Below are 20,076 nucleotides of genomic sequence, written 5' to 3'. Positions count from 1 at the left end.
ATTCTCATTAGACCAAATCTGCTAATTTAATTATTATTCATGAAGCAGCACAGGAGTGAAGGTAAAAGGACTGTAATATGCTGAATAAGGAACACAGAGCCCAGCCTTGTTTAGTTCTTCAGAAGAGAGGCAGCCATGGCTAGGTAGTCCTCTTTGGTCACATGATATCAGCAGTGAACCACTCCTACCTCTTGGAATTCACACTGCTAAACTCGGTGTGCTCTTGTGTTCTACAGTATACTCTGTCAAGTGCTGTCTGTGGTTGCCAGGCAGTCCTACACAGAGAGTTTTGTCAGGTAGAAAGAAAAGGAGTACTACTGGCACCTTAGAGACTAACCAATTTATCTGAGCATAAGCTTTCGTGAGCTACAGCTCACTTCATCGGATGCATCCAATGAAGTGAGCTGTAGCTCACGAAAGCTTATGCTCAAATAAATTGGTTAGTCTCTAAGGTGCCACTAGTACTCCTTTTCTTTTTGCGAATACAGACTAACACGGCTGCTACTCTGAAACTTTGTCAGGTAGGGGGACAACAGTTAAGGCAAGGAGCTCGCACCAGAGCTTGCAGGGATAGCACTTAATCCTCAAGAGAATGTGTATGTGATGGTAAATATTTGAATGGGAAATACCCAAAAAAAAAAAAGGAGAAAGGAAACTAGTGGGAGAATTCACAAAAGGGCAGAAAAGAGAACAGCAGGAGAGAAAACCTGAGGAATGGAAGGGAAAGGAGATACATTTTCTTTCCTCTCCTGTTGTGTATGTCTACAGAAGAAAGGACAGTGAAAAAATGCAGAGACAAGATTTAAAAATAAAAAATGAGAAAATATCGTATGAACAACAGAGAACTACATTCTACTGCAAAGATTCATAAAAGCTATAAAAAGGATCAAAAGGGACAAAGAGAAAACCACACATATATTCACAGTCCGTACATGAAATGTCTACCAAAGCTAAACAGCTTGAAAATTCATCTTTGAGGTCATAAAAAAAATAATACATGTATGTCCTCTCTTCCCTTCATACCAAGATATAAGCATATTTGAAAAATATTCTGCACTGAGTACATGTCCTGAATTTTTAACTTAACAAAATACTACTCTCCTTTTAAAAACACTGTCACAAAAAGGAATGTTTCTCTCTGCATGACTACAGAGATCTCAGGAGTTCTTTGAGCATATCTCCGTGTTTCCCCCAATACGTATGTGGCAAGTCCTCCACAGAGTGTTGGACACCTACCATGCCTTCTGGTGGCTTTTACTGACACCTGCCTGTATGCACCATCAACAGTGAGTCATTAGCTAGCAGCTGCCAAAGTTGTATTCACAGTGAAGGCTGAGAAGGGAAACTGACTGGGTAACTGGGCAATGAATTGGCACATGAAATCCAATGCTGATAACCACAAAGTAATGTACATTGGAAAAAATAATCCCAACTATACATATCAAATGATTAGGTCTAAATTAGCTGTTCCCATTCAAGAAAGAGCTTGGCTTCATCATGGACAGTTCTCTGAAAACATCAGCTCACTGTTCAGCAGCAGTCAAAAAAGTTAACAGAACGTTAGGAACCATTAAGAAAGGGATAAATAATAAAACAGAAATATCATAATGCCACTATATAAATCAATGGTACCCCCACACACTGAAAACAGCTTCTTGTTGCGTTTACCTCATCTCAAAAAAGATATCTTACAACTGGAAAGGTGCAGAAAAGGGCAATGAAAATGATCAGGAGTATGGAACAGTTCCACATGAGGAGAGATTAAACAGACTGGAATTATTCATTTTAGAAAAGAAACTAAGAGGACACATGATAGAGGTCTATAAAATCATGAATGGTATGGAAAAAGTGAATAGGGAAGTATTATTTATCCCTTCACGTAACACCAGAACTAGGGGTCACCCAATGGAATTAATAGGCAGCAGGTTTAAAACAAACATAAGGAAATACTTTACACAAAAAACAGTCAACCTGTGGAACTCGTTGCCAGGGGAAGCTGTGAAGGCCAAAAGTATAACTGGGTTCAAACAAGAATTCATAGAGGATACGTCCATCAGTGGCTACTGTCCAAGATGGTCAGGAACACACCCCCATGCTGCAGGCATCCCTAAACCTCTAACTGCCAGAAGCTGGACCTGGACAACAAGGGATGGACTACTCAATAATTGCCCTGTTCTATTCATTCCCTCTGAAGCACTTGGCACTGGCCACTGTCAGACACAGAATACTGGGCTAGGTGGACCACTGATCTGACCCAGCATGGCCATTCTTATCAACTGCTTACAACTGGGATGAAGAATAGTCAGAGTGAGCACAGAGACAGAAAGAAGGATGGGAAGAAATAAAGAGAGTGACAATCACATATTATTCTTGGGAATTGGGAGACACCTAAGTTTAGAGCTGAACCATGAATATATATTTAATAGTTTTATTATGACAGTCTAGTGAACTATTCGTTTATCCTTACTAACTGATTTTAAAATTAAGACAAGACAACTCTTAAGGGAAATCCCTCACTTTATCCCTGTCCTAAATCTCCGATGCCTCCTATGGTGGTACACCATCAGAATGACAAAACCTGTCAAGGTCACTACTCCACACATCTTCAGCCTGGTTCTTGAAAACCCCTGCTGGCTCTATTTTATCACCCCACCTTGCCTACTGAGTGGCAATGGCAGCTTTCACCCGAGCTCTATCTACTCCAATTATTTCTAGAAAAACTATCAAGACTATAGTTAATTAATGAAAATAGGAACTTACACTTGGATTTGCATAACACAAAGATTTTTGTATCCTTTACAAAGAGAGATCCCTTAGCAGCTAGTCACTCAGACAGAGAAACATATGCATTAACTAGTTTGTGTTGGTAAAGCTCTTTGAAGATATAAAATGCTATAAAGTTCCGAATCTAAAAATGATGTGCTCTCACTCTGAGAAATTATGCCACTACTACATCTAAGCCTTCTGTAAAAAACATTCTGTGCAGACTCAACATGCAACTCAACATGTAACACCAGACAGAAAAATTTAAAACAATACTCCATTTAAATCAAATTGCTTAGGCCTCAAAACACTTAAGAGCATACGAACGGCCATACTGGGTCAGACCAAAGGCCATCTAGCCCAGTATCCTGTCTTCTGATGTTGCCAATGCCAGGTGCCCCAGAGGGAATGAAGAGAACAGGTAATCATCAAGTGATTCAGTCCCTGTCGCTCATTCCCAGGTTCTGGCAAACAGAGGCAAGGGACACCATCCCTGCCTATCCTGGCTAATTTGTGTCAAGCTCTAGCTGGACAGAAATTCAAATTCAATTTAAAATGCACAAAACCAGCATTTTTTAAAAAAATTAAATAAAACTGCCTTAAATGTGCTGGATACATTAAAAAAAGTTTATCAAAATCTGTTTTGCATTTAAAAAATGAACTGATTTATTAAACAAAGGAAGAATTCCGCAGTTAGTGAACTGAATGATTGTTTCTGGTCAATTTGTCCTTCAGGGTCTTAGAATAAGTAGATCTCATCCTCTCACACCTAGTTTTTAAATATTGATTAAAAGAGGAAAACGAGCTTTTCAACTCCCAACTGGTTTCTTAACTTTGAATTAACAAGTCATTGAACTGAACTAGCTGAATAAACTGAAACCACGAAAATATTTTCTCTGCACCTCTAAAAGCTGGTTTAACACTTCAACAAACTCTGGATCCAAGAGCTTAGCCAATGATTTCCACCAGTTCAACTGTGTAACTTTCTTTAAAACTTGTCATCAAACGTACTACTTACAATTATTTTTGTATTTAAATGTCAATAGATTATAAGTAGTTTAGGCCCTAACACAGGGTGTCAGTTTCAAATTTTTTTTAACGAGTTAAACGAGTATTTAAAGAAAAAAAATCCAATTTAAAATAAAAAAAATAATTTTCTTTCTATTTTTATCCACCTGGATTTGCAAGGACATTTAAATTGCCAGGAACTAGGCACCTCAGGAAAACTGGTGCACCAATACTAGCTCCTCCTTAACTCCACTCCAGAACTCAATCACCAGATGGACAGAGTCCATCAGATCTAATTTCAGAACAAGAGACCTATTGCACCTGAAATTGGATACCAAAAAAATACCCAAACACCTCTCCGCTATAATCCCCTGTTGGATCACCTCAACTGTATGCCTGTATGGAGTCAATTGTGTGAGCAATGGCTCTGAAGCAGCATCCAGCCAAGTCTTCGTTACACACGTAAATCCTTCATAGTCAAAACGTTGTATTAAACACCACAAAGCAAAGATTGATGTTCACCATCACCCTGAGCTCATGAGAGTTATGTGACAAAACCAGTGGATCAGATATAAATCCAAACTAATTTTTAATTTCTTAGAAACTTCTTAATCAAATTCTCATTCTTTGACCATAATCATATTTAAATTAAGTCTTTAAAAATGTAAGACTTAAACAGTAATACAAGTAACTGTTATTTTAAATGATTGTTCTGTAGATGGTATTCATACTATATGCACACATACACCACACTTTCCACTACGTCTCTCACTTTTATTGTGACAGTCCTCTAGTGCTGTCAAGCAAGTAAAAAAATTAATCGCACAATTAATCACACTGTTAAATAACAACAGAATACCATTTATTTAGATATTTTTAGATGCTTTCTTCATTTTCAAATGTATTAATTTCAATAACACAGAACAAAGTGTACAGAGCTCAATTTATATTTATTACAAATATTTGCACTGTAAAAAAGTAGTGTATTTCAATTCACCTAATACAAGTACTGTAGTGCAATCTCTTTATAATGAAAGTTGAACTTACACATGTAGAACTATGTACAAAAAATAACTGCATTCAAAAATAAAACAATGTAAAACTTTAGAACCTACAAGTTCATTCAGTCCTACTTCACCCTATTGCTCAGACAAACAAGTTTGGTTACAATTTGCAGGAGATAATGCTGCACATGTCTTGTTTACAATGTCACCTGAGAGTGAGAACAGGCGTTCACATGGCACTGTTGTAGCTGGCATCACAAGATATTTGCGTGCCAGATGTGCTAAAGATTCGTATGTCCCTTCAGGCTTCAACCACCATTCCAGAAGATATGCATCCATGCTGATGATGGGTTCTGCTCAAGAACAATCCAAAGCAAAGCAGACCGACGCATGTTCATTTTCATCATCTGAGTCAGATGCCTCCAGCAGAAGGCTGATTTTCTTTTTTGGTGGTTTGGGTTCTGTAGTTTCTGCATCAGAGTGTTGCTCTAAGACATCTGCATCAGAGTGTTGTTTAAGACATCTGAAAGCATTCTCCACACCTCGACTTTCTCAGATATTGGACGGCACTTCAGATTCTTAAACCAGGGCTGGAGTGCTGTATCTATCCTTAGAAATCTCACATTGGTATCTTCTTTGCGTTTTGTCTAATCTGCTGTGAAAGTATTCTTAAAATGAAAATATGCTGGGTCATCATCCGAAACTGCTATAACATGAAATATATGGCAGAATGTGGGTAAAACAGAACAGGAGACATACAATTCTCCCCCAAGGCGTTCAGTCACAACTTTAATTAAGACATTATTTTTCTAATGAGCATCATCAGCATGGAAGCATGTCCTCTGGAATGGTGCCCAAAGCATGAAGGGACACATGAATGTTTAGCATAGCTGGCACGTAAATACCTTGCAACACCGGCTACAAAAGTGCCATGAGAACGCCTGTACTCACTTTCGGGACATTGTAAAAAAGCAGCAGTCAGCAGTGCTGACCGTAAATGTAAACAAACTTGTTTGTCTTCGCGATTGGCTGAACAAGAAGTACGACTGAGTGAACATCTAGGCTCTAAAGTTTTACATTATTTTGTTTTTGAGTGCAGCTATGTAACAAAAAAAGTATATGCTTAAGTTACACTTTCACGATAAAGAGATTGCACTACAGTAATTGTATGAGCTGAACTGAAAAATACAATTTCTTTTATCATTTTTACAGTGCAAATATTTGTAAAAAATAATATAAAGTGAGTACTGTACATTTTATATTTTGTGTTGTAACAGAAATAAATATATTTGAAAATGTAGAAAAACATCCAAAAATATTTAATATATTTCAATTGGTATTCTATTGTTTAACAGTGTGATTAATCATGATTTTTTTTATCACAGTTAATTTTTTTGAGTTAATCGTGTGAGTTAACTGTGATTAATCAATGTCCTATCATCAGTGGAATGAGAGTGGTTATGTTAATAAATCCAGCCCCAGGGAGGGGTTGCTGAATTTAAGAGTTTAGTTTTGGTAATTTGATCAAGAGAGCCCTGAAAAGTGGGGAAACTGAGGCAGGGCCAGTGCAGCAGGATCTGATGCCAGAATGGGTGCTCAGGTGGCAGCCAGTTTATTTATATGTATGCTTGTGTGTACACACAAGTTTTAAAAATAGCATCAAGAAATATACTTAGTAATCAGCCTTCCTTTTTGCTTAATCAAATTACATTTAAAAAACTCAGAAATCATTAGTTAAAATTCAGAATTTCAAAGGTGCATAAAAAGAAAAGGAGTACTTGTGGCACCTTAGAGACTAACCAGTTTATTTGAGCATGAGCTTTCGTGAGCTCATGCTCAAATAAACTGGTTAGTCTCTAAGGTGCCACAAGTACTCCTTTTCTTTTTACGAATACAGACTAACACGGCTGTTACTCTGAAAGGTGCATAAGAAATAAATACAATACTGTATTTATTAATCACACTGAAATTTAAGATTTGCTAGCTAGTTTGAGAAGACATGTTTAGCATTGATTAAACAGAAGTTGCCAGATAAAACAAACCACATGGAAGATAAGTTGTGGGGATTTTTTTTTTAAAGCAATATGCAATTTCTCAGACCTTGAAAGCTTACATGAATTTCATAAACTTTCCTCATAGCTCAACCTTTTGGCTTGAAGGCAGCTCTGTATACCCTGCAGTTACTTTTAAATATCCCTCTTCTAAGTCTACAGCTGCTGGAACTGTGCTTCCTAGCATGGGTAGACAGATGCACTTTAGCTCTGCTCAAGCTACTGTGATAAAAATAATTCAGTGTGGCCATGATGGCATGAGCAGTGGCTCAGGATAGCCACCTGAATACAATCCTGCCCAACCCCATGGGCTTTGTACTCAGGCTGCTAGCCCAAGCACAGTCCATGTCACCACAGCCACACTGCTATTTTTACTGCGCTAGCTAGTGCATGTCTGCCTCTACCCACACTGGAAAGCGCCCTCCCAGCTGTTGTGTAGACATACCCAAGGACGTTAACTCAAGAGACTTCTGCCTCTATTGAGATTTAGGTTATGTCTACACGACATGTTATGTCAGCATAATTTATGTCGCTTGGGGGAGGGTAACATAACTGTAAACTCTCTAGTTCAATGGTGCCCTTAAAAGTTTGAAATTTGGTAAATCATAGGAATTAAAGAAAAGACCTATTAGATCAATGAGTCTGTTCCCCTGAAACTTCAGGAGGAATTCTCTCAAATAGAAGATGCATCATTATTAGTTTGCAGGAGAGGCCACAATGAGATAAACTTCACAAAAGTAAAAAAAGTCACAGTCCAGATTTTAAACTGGGTCTAGACTCATATTTACCAAGACACTGAAAAACTGAATTATGTAATCGCAGCAGGTTTCAGAGTAACAGCCGTGTTAGTCTGTATTCGCAAAAAGAAAAGGAGCACTTGTGGCACCTTAGAGACTAACCAATTTATTTGAGCATAAGCTTTCGTGAGCTACAGCTCACTTCATCGGATGCATACTTGCATAATGACTTAGCCACTCCCAGTCTCTATTCAAGCCTAAGTTAATTGTATCCAATTTGCAAATGAATTCCAATTCAACCGTTTCTCGCTGGAGTCTGGATTTGAAGTTTTTTTGTTGTAATATAGCAACTTTCATGTCTGTAATCGCGTGACCAGAGAGATCGAAGTGTTCTCCGACTGGTTTATGAATGTTATAATTCTTGACATCTGATTTGTGTCCATTTATTCTTTTACGTAGAGACTGTCCAGTTTGACCAATGTACATGGCAGAGGGGCATTGCTGGCACATGATGGCATATATCACATTGGTGGATGTGCAGGTGAACGAGCCTCTGATAGTGTGTCTGATGTGATTAGGCCCTGTGATGGTGTCCCCTGAATAGATATGTGGACACAGTTGGCAACGGGCTTTGTTGCAAGGATAGGTTCCTGGGTTAGTGGTTCTGTTGTGTGGTATGTGGTTGCTGGTGAGTATTTGCTTCAGGTTGGGGGGCTGTCTGTAGGCAAGGACTGGCCTGTCTCCCAAGATCTGTGAGAGTGATGGGTCATCCTTCAGGATAGGTTGTAGATCCTTAATAATGCATTGGAGCGGTTTTAGTTGGGGGCTGAAGGTGATGGCTAGTGGCCTACTGACCGCTATTCCTACCTACATGCCTCCAGCTTTCACCCTGACCACACCACACGATCCATCGTCTACAGCCAAGTTCTGCGATACAACCGCATTTGCTCCAACCCCTCAGACAGAGACAAACACCTACAAGATCTCTATCAAGCATTCTTACAACTACAATACCCACCTGCGGAAGTGAAGAAACAGATTGATAGAGCCAGAAGAGTTCCCAGGAGTCACCTACTACAGGACAGGCCTAACAAAGAAAATAACAGAACGCCACTAGCCGTCACCTTCAGCCCCCAACTAAAACCGCTCCAATGCGTTATTAAGGATCTACAACCTATCCTGAAGGATGACCCAACACTCTCACAAATCTTGGGAGACAGGCCAGTCCTTGCCTACAGACAGCCCCCCAACCTGAAGCAAATACTCACCAGCAACCACATACCACACAACAGAACCACTAACCCAGGAACCTATCCTTGCAACAAAGCCCGTTGCCAACTGTGTCCACATATCTATTCAGGGGACACCATCACAGGGCCTAATCACATCAGACACACTATCAGAGGCTCGTTCACCTGCACATCCACCAATGTGATATATGCCATCATGTGCCAGCAATGCCCCTCTGCCATGTACATTGGTCAAACTGGACAGTCTCTACGTAAAAGAATAAATGGACACAAATCAGATGTCAAGAATTATAACATTCATAAACCAGTCGGAGAACACTTCAATCTCTCTGGTCACGCGATTACAGACATGAAAGTTGCGATATTACAACAAAAAAACTTCAAATCCAGACTCCAGCGAGAAACGGTTGAATTGGAATTCATTTGCAAATTGGATACAATTAACTTAGGCTTGAATAGAGACTGGGAGTGGCTAAGTCATTATGCAAGTATGCATCCGATGAAGTGAGCTGTAGCTCACGAAAGCTTATGCTCAAATAAATTGGTTAGTCTCTAAGGTGCCACAAGTACTCCTTTTCTTTTTGTGTAATCTCAGCAGTGAGTTCAGTCCCTCAAATGACTTAATATTGGAACAGCAAGAAAATAGACTCACTTTCAAGTACATTTGAGAGGGAGCCTCCGACATTACATCAAAAGTGAGAGCTGGCATATTTTAAGAGTGAAAAGTAGTGGTAAAAATCAGTGCACATCAAGGAAGGACAATCTCATCAAGAGTTCCAACCAACCTGTTATTTTGAAAGCAGCAAAGCTAACAATTGCATAAAAAACAATATTCATGACATGAGAATTGCATCAGTAGGCAGTTGCTATCTTTCCTTCTTCATGGAGAGAAATGTATGAGACTACAAAATGGTGGCTAATCTAGTTGTTCGCAGAAATATGAGCATTAACGCCATCTTTAAAATCATGATATTAAGGGCTACAAACATTCAAATCCACAGAATACCTGCAGACAAAGAATATGATATAATTTGAGGAGAAATCCTCCCCTATTTGGTCTCTACAGCCACAAATGTGAATAAAAGATGTCCCTGCCTCAACGAGTGTAGAAATGATGTCAGACAACAGGTAACAGAGTTGGCTAGGCAACAGGGATGGGAAGACAAGTGCTAAGAGATATTATGCAGTTGCTGTTACTGATAACTGCATCATGAGTATTAACATGATTTTTAAAAGTGTACCTCATCTTCCTACAACATGCACGTGCATGGATGTGCATACCGCAGCTTACACATGAAGTTACTAAAAGGGTTTGTATGCCTTGCAGAAGCATATTTTGTGGAGAGACTTGAAAATGGCATGCGTAGAAGCATGGTAGGCAGGATCAGAAAAGGGGCTGCAGGGAAGAAGACACAGAAGTGCAAGTGAGAAGAGTGTGGTCAGCTCTACAGTTTGGGTGAAGCAGAAATTAAAAGACAAAGGCAAACAGTAGACAAGGTACATACTAAACTGGACAGGGTCTTGAAGCCTCAGATAAGGAGCTTAAATCTGATATGGAAGATGATGAAATGATCAAAATGTGCTAAGAAGCTACAGCATTTCCACAATGGCACTGTAAAGAGAGGAGCAGGAGCCATAGCTAACTCTTTCCAAAATCCACAGCGAAGAACCATAGAGCAAACAGGACAGAACCTTAAACTCTCAGACCAGCAAAATGTTACATTTCCCTGGATGGAGCTCACCAACTCAGGCCTATTGAAGTGAGGTGCAGAAATTAAACCATTGTTTATATAATAAAAAACAAAAGGCACAATTTTAGACCCCGACAAGTTGCATGTTACCCCAGAGGAATAGATTCATTTTCCGAGATGTAATTCACCTTATCTACTTTGATTTTATTTAGTACATTCAAATGTAAATCCTAAGTCAGACACTATGAAAGGTTAACAAGGACACTGGCAAGTGTGAATCATTTAAGACTGCTGCTGCAAGATGCATCGGAAGCACCTTGAGTGAGCAATTCTGACCCAACATGCCTTGGGGGATAAATAGTTTAACAGCAGTTTTTGTACCGTTCATTAGAGGATCTCAAAGTGCTTTAGACACTAGTGAATTAAGCCTGAGCTAGGTGTTATCCCCATCATTTTACAGATAGAAGAATTGAGGCAGAATGATTAAACTGACTTGCCCAAGATAATTCAAGTCTTCAGAAGAGGCAGAAATAGAACTCCAGTCTCCTGAATTCCTGTCCTTGGTTTAAGTCCATCATTCCTACCTTTATCTATAAGTGATTGGTAGTAAACCTATAGATCTTAGATGCAGGAAGTGTTATTAGATATTGGACACTAGTACCACTACTAGACTATCAGTAAATAAATGTAACAGCACTAGGGGTAAGGACTCATACCAAGGAATCTTTACTCTTTACAAAAAAATCCAAACCGAAGTAAATGAACTACCAAGGTACATACTACACTTCTTGTTGCTTTCATCACTTCTTGTTCACCCTCTAATTTGTATGCACCCTCAACTATTCAAAGTGCTCTAAAATCCAAACAGTTAATCAGATTGCTTTGAAATTTCGTGTGCCTCATGGAGGCATGGGATAGTGTTAGTGATCCAAATTTGAGATACTTTGACTGAGGGGTTCCCAAGGTGCAGGGCCCACCCTAAAAAGCACCGGTTTTCTTCTGCCACCTTGTAATGTTAAACAGAGGTATAATGTATCTTCCCCCCCTTTTTGTTCTTTACTAGTGTTAGATGGAATCCTGTAGGTGAGAGCAAATGGGTTGTAAAAAGGAGGTGAAGAGCTTGTATATTTCAGCAACTGTTGTGTTGTCAGAGTTAAGGTATATATGTTAAGAAGGCATATTGGGCATTACTGAAGAACAGCAAAGTTAAGGTAAGTTATTTTAAAGTAACTCATTACAGGTGTTCCTTGATCTTCCTCTAGAGCATCTGTAGGAAACAGGATATCATAGCACAAGGTTCTCAAACTGAGGGTTGGGAACCCTCAGGGAGTCAAGAGGTTATTACATAGGATTTCACAAGCTGTCAGCCTCAACCCCAAACCCCGCTTTGCCTCCAGCATTTATAATGGAATTAAATATATAAAAAAAGTGGTTTTAATTTATAAGAGGGGTCGCATTGAGGCTTGCTGTGTGAAAGGGGTCACTAGTACAAAAGTTTGAGAACCACTGTCATAATAGGTGAACCAGACGTCTTACCTGGTATGGCAAATCCTGTGCTCCTATTTTCAGCTGCTTGCACGTCATTTATTGCCCTTCACTGCATCAGAGAAAAGGGCTGGGAAAGGAGGAATGTGGAAGAACTGAGCATCCATGTCTCTGGGTTAAAACACTGCTGTACTCTTCCCCCTCACCCCCATATGCTCGGTTTCAGAAAACCAAGAAATATCCACTACTTAGTTAAAAAAATTAAAACACACCCAGCCCCAAAGATCTTGTCATTTAGTTTATTTGGAGGCTTGGCTAATTTAATTTTTTCCTTCCTTTTCGTAGTCCACATAGCTAAATACCCATTATCAGGCAAGGGGGAGGCAGCAGCAGCTCCTACTAAACACAGAAGAGGCTCCTGCCATTTCAAACTGTTCCAGGAGGGAGAGAAAGCATTTGGTAGCCTGATCTCCTCTGCTCCCCACAAAAAATAAATGGAAGGTGGGGTTGCATACAGGAATTGGCTTGGGGTAGGTGTGTGAGATAAACAAAAAGAAATTAGATATGGAGCGGGAAGTGCATATTACAGACAGTGAAGCCCACTCAGTTCTTTCCTGCTACCCCAGCCAGTATCAGCTGGCCTGGCAGTCACCCTTTATCTTCCCCCTGTAAGCCTCTGATTTGTTGCCACAAAGGATCACTTCTTCATCCACAGAGTGCAGGGACAAAACCATTTTCCTGATAGAGGACCATGGTAGTGCGAGGGGGTCAGAAAAAAGGTTGATGATCTCTTCTACCAGCAATTCAAAAAAAACTTTGGAAGAAAGCTTTAAGGCAACCTACTATAATCTCTGCAGGAGCAGCAGGACAGGGCTCAATGTTTGAGCAGGCAGCTTCATTGTCTATTCACTGACCCCAACCCAAGTGCCAAGTTGCTTCATCAACTTAATATTTAGGATGGTGGAAGTGGGAAAGCACATGTGCTTTCCTCCTGCTATACCCAGGGCACCAAATGCCTATAGGCTGCTGGTGCAGTCTGAAGCAAAAGGAAAAAAGTTAGCCTGGGGACAGGTCCCAAAATTAGAAGAATTACAGTTTAATTGTGTGTCTGTGTGTGTGGAACGGGGAGGGGTGGGGAAAGAGTTAAAACTTTAAATGGACTTACATCTGTATAAAAGCGGAGCCATGCTGCAAAAGGAAACTAGCTAGAGTACTACTCATTCCCCCCTTCTAGCCAAAGGATGAGGAAATAGTTTGATGTCAAAGGAAACTGAATAGTTTCTGTTCAGGTTCCCTCTGCAAGCTCTTTTAATGCCGAAACTGGTAAAAAGGAGAGGGGCATAGAAGGAAGATACAGGGGCAAAAGGAAAAAAGGGCAAATAAATAAAAACAGAATAAAACAGAATGAAGATAGGTATAGAAAAGACAGAAAAAATAATGAGGGACAGAGTGTGCTGGAAGTTCTGGGTCTGATAGAGCCTCCTCATTTCCACCCTTGGACTGCTGTTAGATTTGAGAAAATTCAGATATACACAATATTTAATGTTAACCTATAAGCAAAAAGAAAAAGTGATAATCACTTACTATACAGAGCCTTCAGCTCTAAGTTCTTTAATGCTCTATCTACAACATGGGCTCAAATTCCTCTCTTCCATCTCTATACTTGATTCCCACCCCACACACACATCTGGAATCTTTTCTCTGCACCCGACTGAAACTGCTCTTAGCAACCACTTATGACCAAATTTTAAGAGCCTATGTTCCATCCTCATCGTTCTCAATCTCTCAGCTGCCTTAGACTCCTCTGATCAATCCCTCCAACCAGAAGGCTTGTGAAAGCCAAGGGAGAACAATTCCTTCACTTGGCTCTGCTACTACTTCTCTGGTCACGCCTGAAGAATCTCTTTTGGTGGATCCTTCTTATTCTCTCTTTTGAAGGACCATGCGCACCTCTCTCTCTCTCTCAAGACAACATCCCCTCCATCCACATGATTCCAACTATGAGCTCTCTGACCTGTCTCCCTCCAGCCAATCCCCAGTCTCAGCCAGTCTCTTTGACATCACCTCCAGAATCTTATTGTTAAGGACCTACTTGAATCATGGGGTGATTGTCAAATAATTGCAGCTGAGTTCCAGACAAGACATGGAAAATTGCAGAAAAGTAATAATGGACCTTTATTAATTGCAGTAATTTGGAAAAGCCAGAGAAGACTTATTTGTTTAAGAAAAATTTGCTGGAACAAAACAAACACTCAAGTATTATGTTATGCCTGCTAATTTTTTTCTGATAACCAGACATTTTGCTGCAACTGTATTACAGTCATTAAAACCTGGAGCTGCCAGTGGGACTCCCGGCCACCAGTGGCCCAGGGCTGTCAGCCAGGGCTCATGCTGTCAGCACCGTGCACGGCAGGGCTCCCACTGGCAACCCCCGGGCTGACAAAACTGTGGTGGAAGCCTAATGCTGCAGAATCCGCAATATCGTGAATTAAGTAGCGCCTTACTCATTGTCAATTTAAATTGAATTTATACAGCTTCTAGTGCAAGGCGTGGGGGGGAATCCAGATCTTGGCCTTTTGGCCCTACCATAACACAAACAGGGAGCCAACTTCAGGAATACTTTAGAATTCAAATTGCCTGAGATCTGCACCACAGAAGATCAAAGAGAAATTTTACTGAATAGAGAGCCTGGTATTTTTGAGTATCTGCATCACCGTCCCAGTTGTGCTAGGTGCTGTACAAACAAAGACAGACTGTCCTATCCCAACAAGTTCACAATCTAGGAAGAAGAGAAACATACAAAGAATAGGAAAGGGAGAAAATCAAATAAATTTATATATACTGCGGTTTTTTTGAAGATATTTTTAGTTTCTTAAATAAGTACCTATGAACTTTCATCCCATTTGCTAGCTATTAAACATTGCCTGATTTCTTGGAGTACATGTGGCAGAAATGGTACTGGAATAAGTCATTTACACAACAGCTGTAACTTTAGTTGAATTTGACTGGAAAAACAACAAAAGCCTTCCGCCCTCAAAAAATAAAATGAAGTAAAATAAAACACCAACCTACACAACTCATCAGATAGGTTTTTCCACCCTATCAACTCCATTTCCCTTCCTCAACCCTCTAATGTCTGTACTTCTAATTAATAAATGGTAATCTGTGTTCTCTGAAAATTTCTGGAGTTTATCAAATCCACCATGCTATGCTAGCTTTCAACCATAGGTGCACCCAAAAACACTAACCAGAAGCCACCAGCATTTTTACAACATTTAGCGTTGCAGAACCCAGCTAAAATGTTTGAATCCACTCCTGTTTTCCAGTTCTATTCTTAAAAAAAGGATAACGTTCAGAATAAAACAGCTACTCGGTAGAAATCAATAATCAGGAAGTGTTGTATTTCAGTTCCTAAGTATCAGAATAGCAGTCGTGTTAGTCTGTAGCCGCAAAAAGAAAAGGAGTACTTGTGGCACCTTAGAGACTAACAAATTTATTTCAGCATAAGCTTTCGTGAGCTACAAGTAGTACTTAACAGTCATATCTGGCATTAAAAACTATTGGGTTGTTCTCATTTTAAAGTGTTTAGCAACCATTCCATAGAAGAACTGCCTGTCAGAATGATCACATTAAAACAAAATTATCACGTGTATGTTTTTGGTTTGCTGAGGTTTAAAAAACCTTAAAATTACTAAAACATTTTCACGAAATTAAGAGTCAGTATGAAACTGGCTTGATAGTATCCCCCTACAGCATTTGAATTGCAAACATCAACCTCATGCTAGTGCAAAATAACTAAAAAGTGATATGGACTAGAAACTGCCTACAGACAAAAGTGAAACTATTTGATTTTCATCGTCCTTGCTATGTGAAATGCAAAAAGTAAACAACCAGCTTAAATTATGAGAAAAATTCAAATGTTTAAGTTTTCACTTTTAATATTGAAGAGTGTTATTTGTAATAAAGATAAAGATTTTTTTAAGTGTGATTTCTAACCTGATGTTTGATATTTTTAAAGATTCTGCAATATCTTTTTCTTCTTTTCACATTCTGGGTATCTTTTGGAATATGATGATATGGAGCTTCTATAAGAAATACTCAATGTCTTTTTAAGGGTCAAAGTTTTCCTAAGTTTGAGACAAGAGATATTCTGACTGGAGAGTTACACATTTACAAGATTTGAATATTCAGTTTTGAGAGCAAAATATTAACCTATTTACAGCAAATAATACACTGTGAAATATTATCTGATAATTTTAATGTTTAAAGAGTAACTGCCAAGAGCTCTTAATGAAAATAAACAATGTACTTTTATAAATATTTGGAGGACATAGAATATTTGCAGTTATTGGGAAAAGGTGTTTCCACGATTCTAAAGGAATGTGAAAGGAGTTAGAACATCCTATACTGTATACTACACTATACCAAATATAGTCTGCAATGCAAAGCAGCAACTGGAAAACTAGGAAAAGGTATTGAGTTTTTTATGTTGTTTTTGCAACGATATAAAATATGTTTTATTCGTTTTGCCAAGATGCACAATTGCTGGAGATAGTCACAAAGAACAAAAAAAGCTTCAAATCAAATAGAAGCTATCCAACCCCAGTCCATTACTAGTTCCAGAAGTGTAATTTCTGCATAGTATCCAAAAACACTGTTGCCTCAACAAATCTCTTAGCGTGGTAGAAATTACAATACCAAGAAAGTCAACTGTTCGGGTATTAGTCATCAGATGTTGGAAATATAATGGTTTACCACAGAAAGAGGTTTTAATACTATTTGACAGATACGTTGAAACAGACTTATTACAACTACCTTAAACACTTATAGTATATATTAAAAATGTTATATTACTGCTTATAAGAATCTTTTATTCTGAAATAGTTATATTTCAGATACAGTTAGTTTACAGACTGATACAATCAACAACACATGTTCAGTACTTTTAAAGATACCTAGGGCTTAATAAAGCTCACAGCTTTTAAAAAGAAGTACTATGCTGTTTTATTCGCAATTCTTTGTGTGCATTTTATCTTTTCCAAAAAGTTTGAAGAAAGAATAACAATCCAAAGCCATGTTCTACCAAGACTAGATTTAAAATACATGTAAGATAAATCCTTAAATGAAAGCAAACTTATTTTAAAAAACACACCAGTTTTCCTAGCTCTTCACATTTTCACTCTTTAGATAACCGATACCATTTACAACCATGTAAATTAGAGAAAACAGTTTCTGTATTGTTGTATATTTGCCAGACACCTCACAATACAGAAAGTGATACTGGCCCCAATTCTGCAACTTCAGTGGGACTATTCACAAAGCATAAAGGAGTACTTGTGGCACCTTAGAGACTAACAAATTTATCTGAGCATAAGCTTTCGTCCGATGAAGTGAGCTGTAGCTCACAAAAGCTTATGCTCAAATAAACTGGTTAGTTTCTAAGGTGCCACAAGTACTCCTTTTCTTTTTGCAGATACAGACTAACATGGCTGCTACTCCAATACTTAGGAACTGAAATACAACACTTCCTGATTATTGATTTCTACCGAGTAGCTGTTTTATTCTGAATGTTATCTTTTTTTTAAGACTAGAACTGGAAAACAAGAGTGGAGGATCAGAGTCATAATCCTGGCTGCAAAAAGTTTAAAAGCTGTACACATAGTCCTGCACCTGGATCCATGAGGCGACAAGACTTCAACCCCACAGATCCAATGCAGAATCAGGGCTTAATTTCAGACATGAAGCAAAGGGTAGAGAGATAACAAAGACGTAAGAAGGGATATGGAGAAGGATGGACAGGGGCAAGCAACATCAATATGATTTAAGTTATTCATTAAACCATGTTAGGTTTAATACTTAAGAAACTGCTTCTACAAAATGATACACACAAGTGCACCTTGATCTCAATGAGGCTCCATGCAGTCACAGCACAGAGCCTCAAGGTGGTTCAGATTTGCTGGATCAAGAACTTTATTGTTTAGTATCCTATACACTGAGAACACTGTACAAGCAACACAAGGGTGAAAGAATGCAAATTAAGCGACACCATAGCGCAAGTTTACTTTTAAACTAAGTGAATATTGTAATTAAACATATTAGTCCCATTGATGAAAAATATGAAGCCCCAAACACTCTGCCTTCTGTTGAACTTTTTATTTCAACTCATTTACTACAGCACTGCCATTATCCTGGTCACACTGCCAAAAACCCAGCTACAGGCTGACTCTGCAAGCCTTTGACATTGGTGTTAAGGCCCACAGGACATATTCTGCTTTCAGAACATTTAAATAAGAAACACTGCAACTAGTTAAAGCATAAAGCTACACAGTTATGGAGCCACATAGTCTTTCAGTTAGGAGAGAACAGAAGAAGCTAAAAAAGGACTAAAGCAAAGAAAATTATGTAGTCCAATATTGCAAAGTTAGGAAAACAGAAAGGAGGCAAGCATCGGCTATGTACAAAGCATTGTGCTATAAAATGAGTCCCCTGGGGCTGGAAGAAAAAATGGGTATTGTTACAATTGTGTAATTGTGTATTTCTGACTATATCCTGACTTCAGGTCTGTATCAGATTTAAAAGCAAAAATCCTGGGAAGCTTAAGAGAACCCTTCATGGCAACTACTCCAATTGCTCTGGGTCTAGGTGGCTAAATAAAAAAAGGCGTCCTCATCGATGCACAATTCCCTTTCTTCACCCTTTGCTTAATAATCGACTAGTGTGAGCGCGAAACCAACGAGCCTCTCTTCTCCTTCCTCTCCGATCAAACGCCCGGCTCCGCAGCGAGCACCACACAAAAAAGAAATCTCAACCACTTCCCCGGGCCCCCAAGCTGGATGAGAAAACCGCAGATTTAAACCCATCGGCCCTGCGGAAGGGGCCGCCCTGCTCTAGCCACGGCCCCCCCATTTCCCTTTGTTTACTCTGCGGGCTAGTCACCCCCATGTGAACGCGCCAGCACCGAGCCCCGTCCCACCACATCCGGTGGGGTGACGAATCCCACCTCGCCGCCGCGCACGAACGGCCGCGGCTCGCAGGAGGGGGCGGGCGCGGTCTGCCCCTCTCCCCACGAAGGAGAGAGGGTGGGGGGGCGGCTAGGTAGGGATCTGAAAGGCAACCTCGCCTCCTCGTGCCCACCCGCAGCTGGGGGGGGGGCACCACCCGCTCGACGACCCGCCCCCCCCTCAGAAAAGGCCACTGACTGCCCCCTCAGGCCGCCCCCACCCAGCCCGCGTGCCCAGAGCTAGAGGCTCCCCCCACGGACACGCGGGGAAGGGGAGCCAGCCGCCGTAGGGCTTCTCCCCCTCCAGAGGGGCGGGGGTGTCTCACCTCCCCGGGGGCGGGGAAAGGAGGCGGACACGGCGGCGCCTGTCGCCAGGGGAGACACCCCCTTCCCCATTACATAAGTTGGGGCCATTCTGCCTCACTTTCCCTGCCTGCCCCCCCCCGCGCCCGGGCCAGCCCCGGCCGCTGGCACTCACCGGCCTGAGCTGAGCGGGTCTCCGCCCGGCGGAGCGCGAGCTCTCGCGGGGAGCTGGCGGGGGAGGTGAGGGAGAGACGCCGCGAAGTTGAATCGCCTCCGTCCGCCGCTTCTGCCGAGGGCCCCGACCGGCTCCCGTCCCTCCCCGCTGCGTGTGTCTGTCCCGGCCACTCCAGGCCGCTCCCCCTCCCTCCCGGCGCGCTGCACCATGGGATACGCCGCTGCCCCCTCTCCGTGCCAGCCTGCCTCGCTCCCCGCACGGCTGGCTGTGAGGGGAAGGGACCGGTGTGTGCCCGCCCGGCCTCGGGGGCGGAGTGTCCCCTCTGACCCACACGGGGACAGCCCCCCCACGCGGGGACCAGCCACAGCCGAGCCGCCCCCCTCAGATCCGCAGGGGGCCCAGCCACCCCCCTCAGATCCGCAGGGGGCCCAGCCACCCCCCGCCTCAGGGGGGCCACACTCCTCAGATCCGCAGGGGGCCCGCCCCCCCAGCCTCAGGGGGGCCACACTCCTCAGATCTGCAGGGGGCCCCGCCCCCCCAGCCTCAAGGGGCCACCCCCCTCAGATCCTCAGGGGGCCCAGCCCTCCCAGCCTCAGGGGGCCACACTCC

The 20,076-nt window shown here is 41.2% G+C and overlaps 1 protein-coding gene across 5 annotated transcripts in view; it reads right to left on the bottom strand.

Annotated features, from left to right (window-relative positions):
* PTK2 (protein tyrosine kinase 2) overlaps positions 1 to 19,730 on the bottom strand; it is a 373,208-nt gene extending 353,478 nt beyond the window's left edge. Inside the window, exon 1 of one of the 5 annotated variants that reach the window (XM_043539037.1) lies at positions 19,468 to 19,730. The gene's annotated coding sequence lies outside the window, so the exon portion shown is untranslated. The remainder of the gene's footprint in view (positions 1 to 19,467) is intronic. The other 4 variants (XM_043539034.1, XM_043539038.1, XM_043539033.1 and 1 more) reach the window with 4 other exon arrangements.
* Positions 19,731 to 20,076: the final 346 nt, after the last annotated feature.

Source organism: Chelonia mydas, chromosome 2, assembly GCF_015237465.2.
Source record: "Chelonia mydas isolate rCheMyd1 chromosome 2, rCheMyd1.pri.v2, whole genome shotgun sequence".
Taxonomy (NCBI): domain Eukaryota; kingdom Metazoa; phylum Chordata; order Testudines; family Cheloniidae; genus Chelonia; species Chelonia mydas.
The sequence above is the reverse complement of the archived record's forward strand: the minus strand, read 5'-3'. Positions and strand labels throughout refer to the sequence as shown.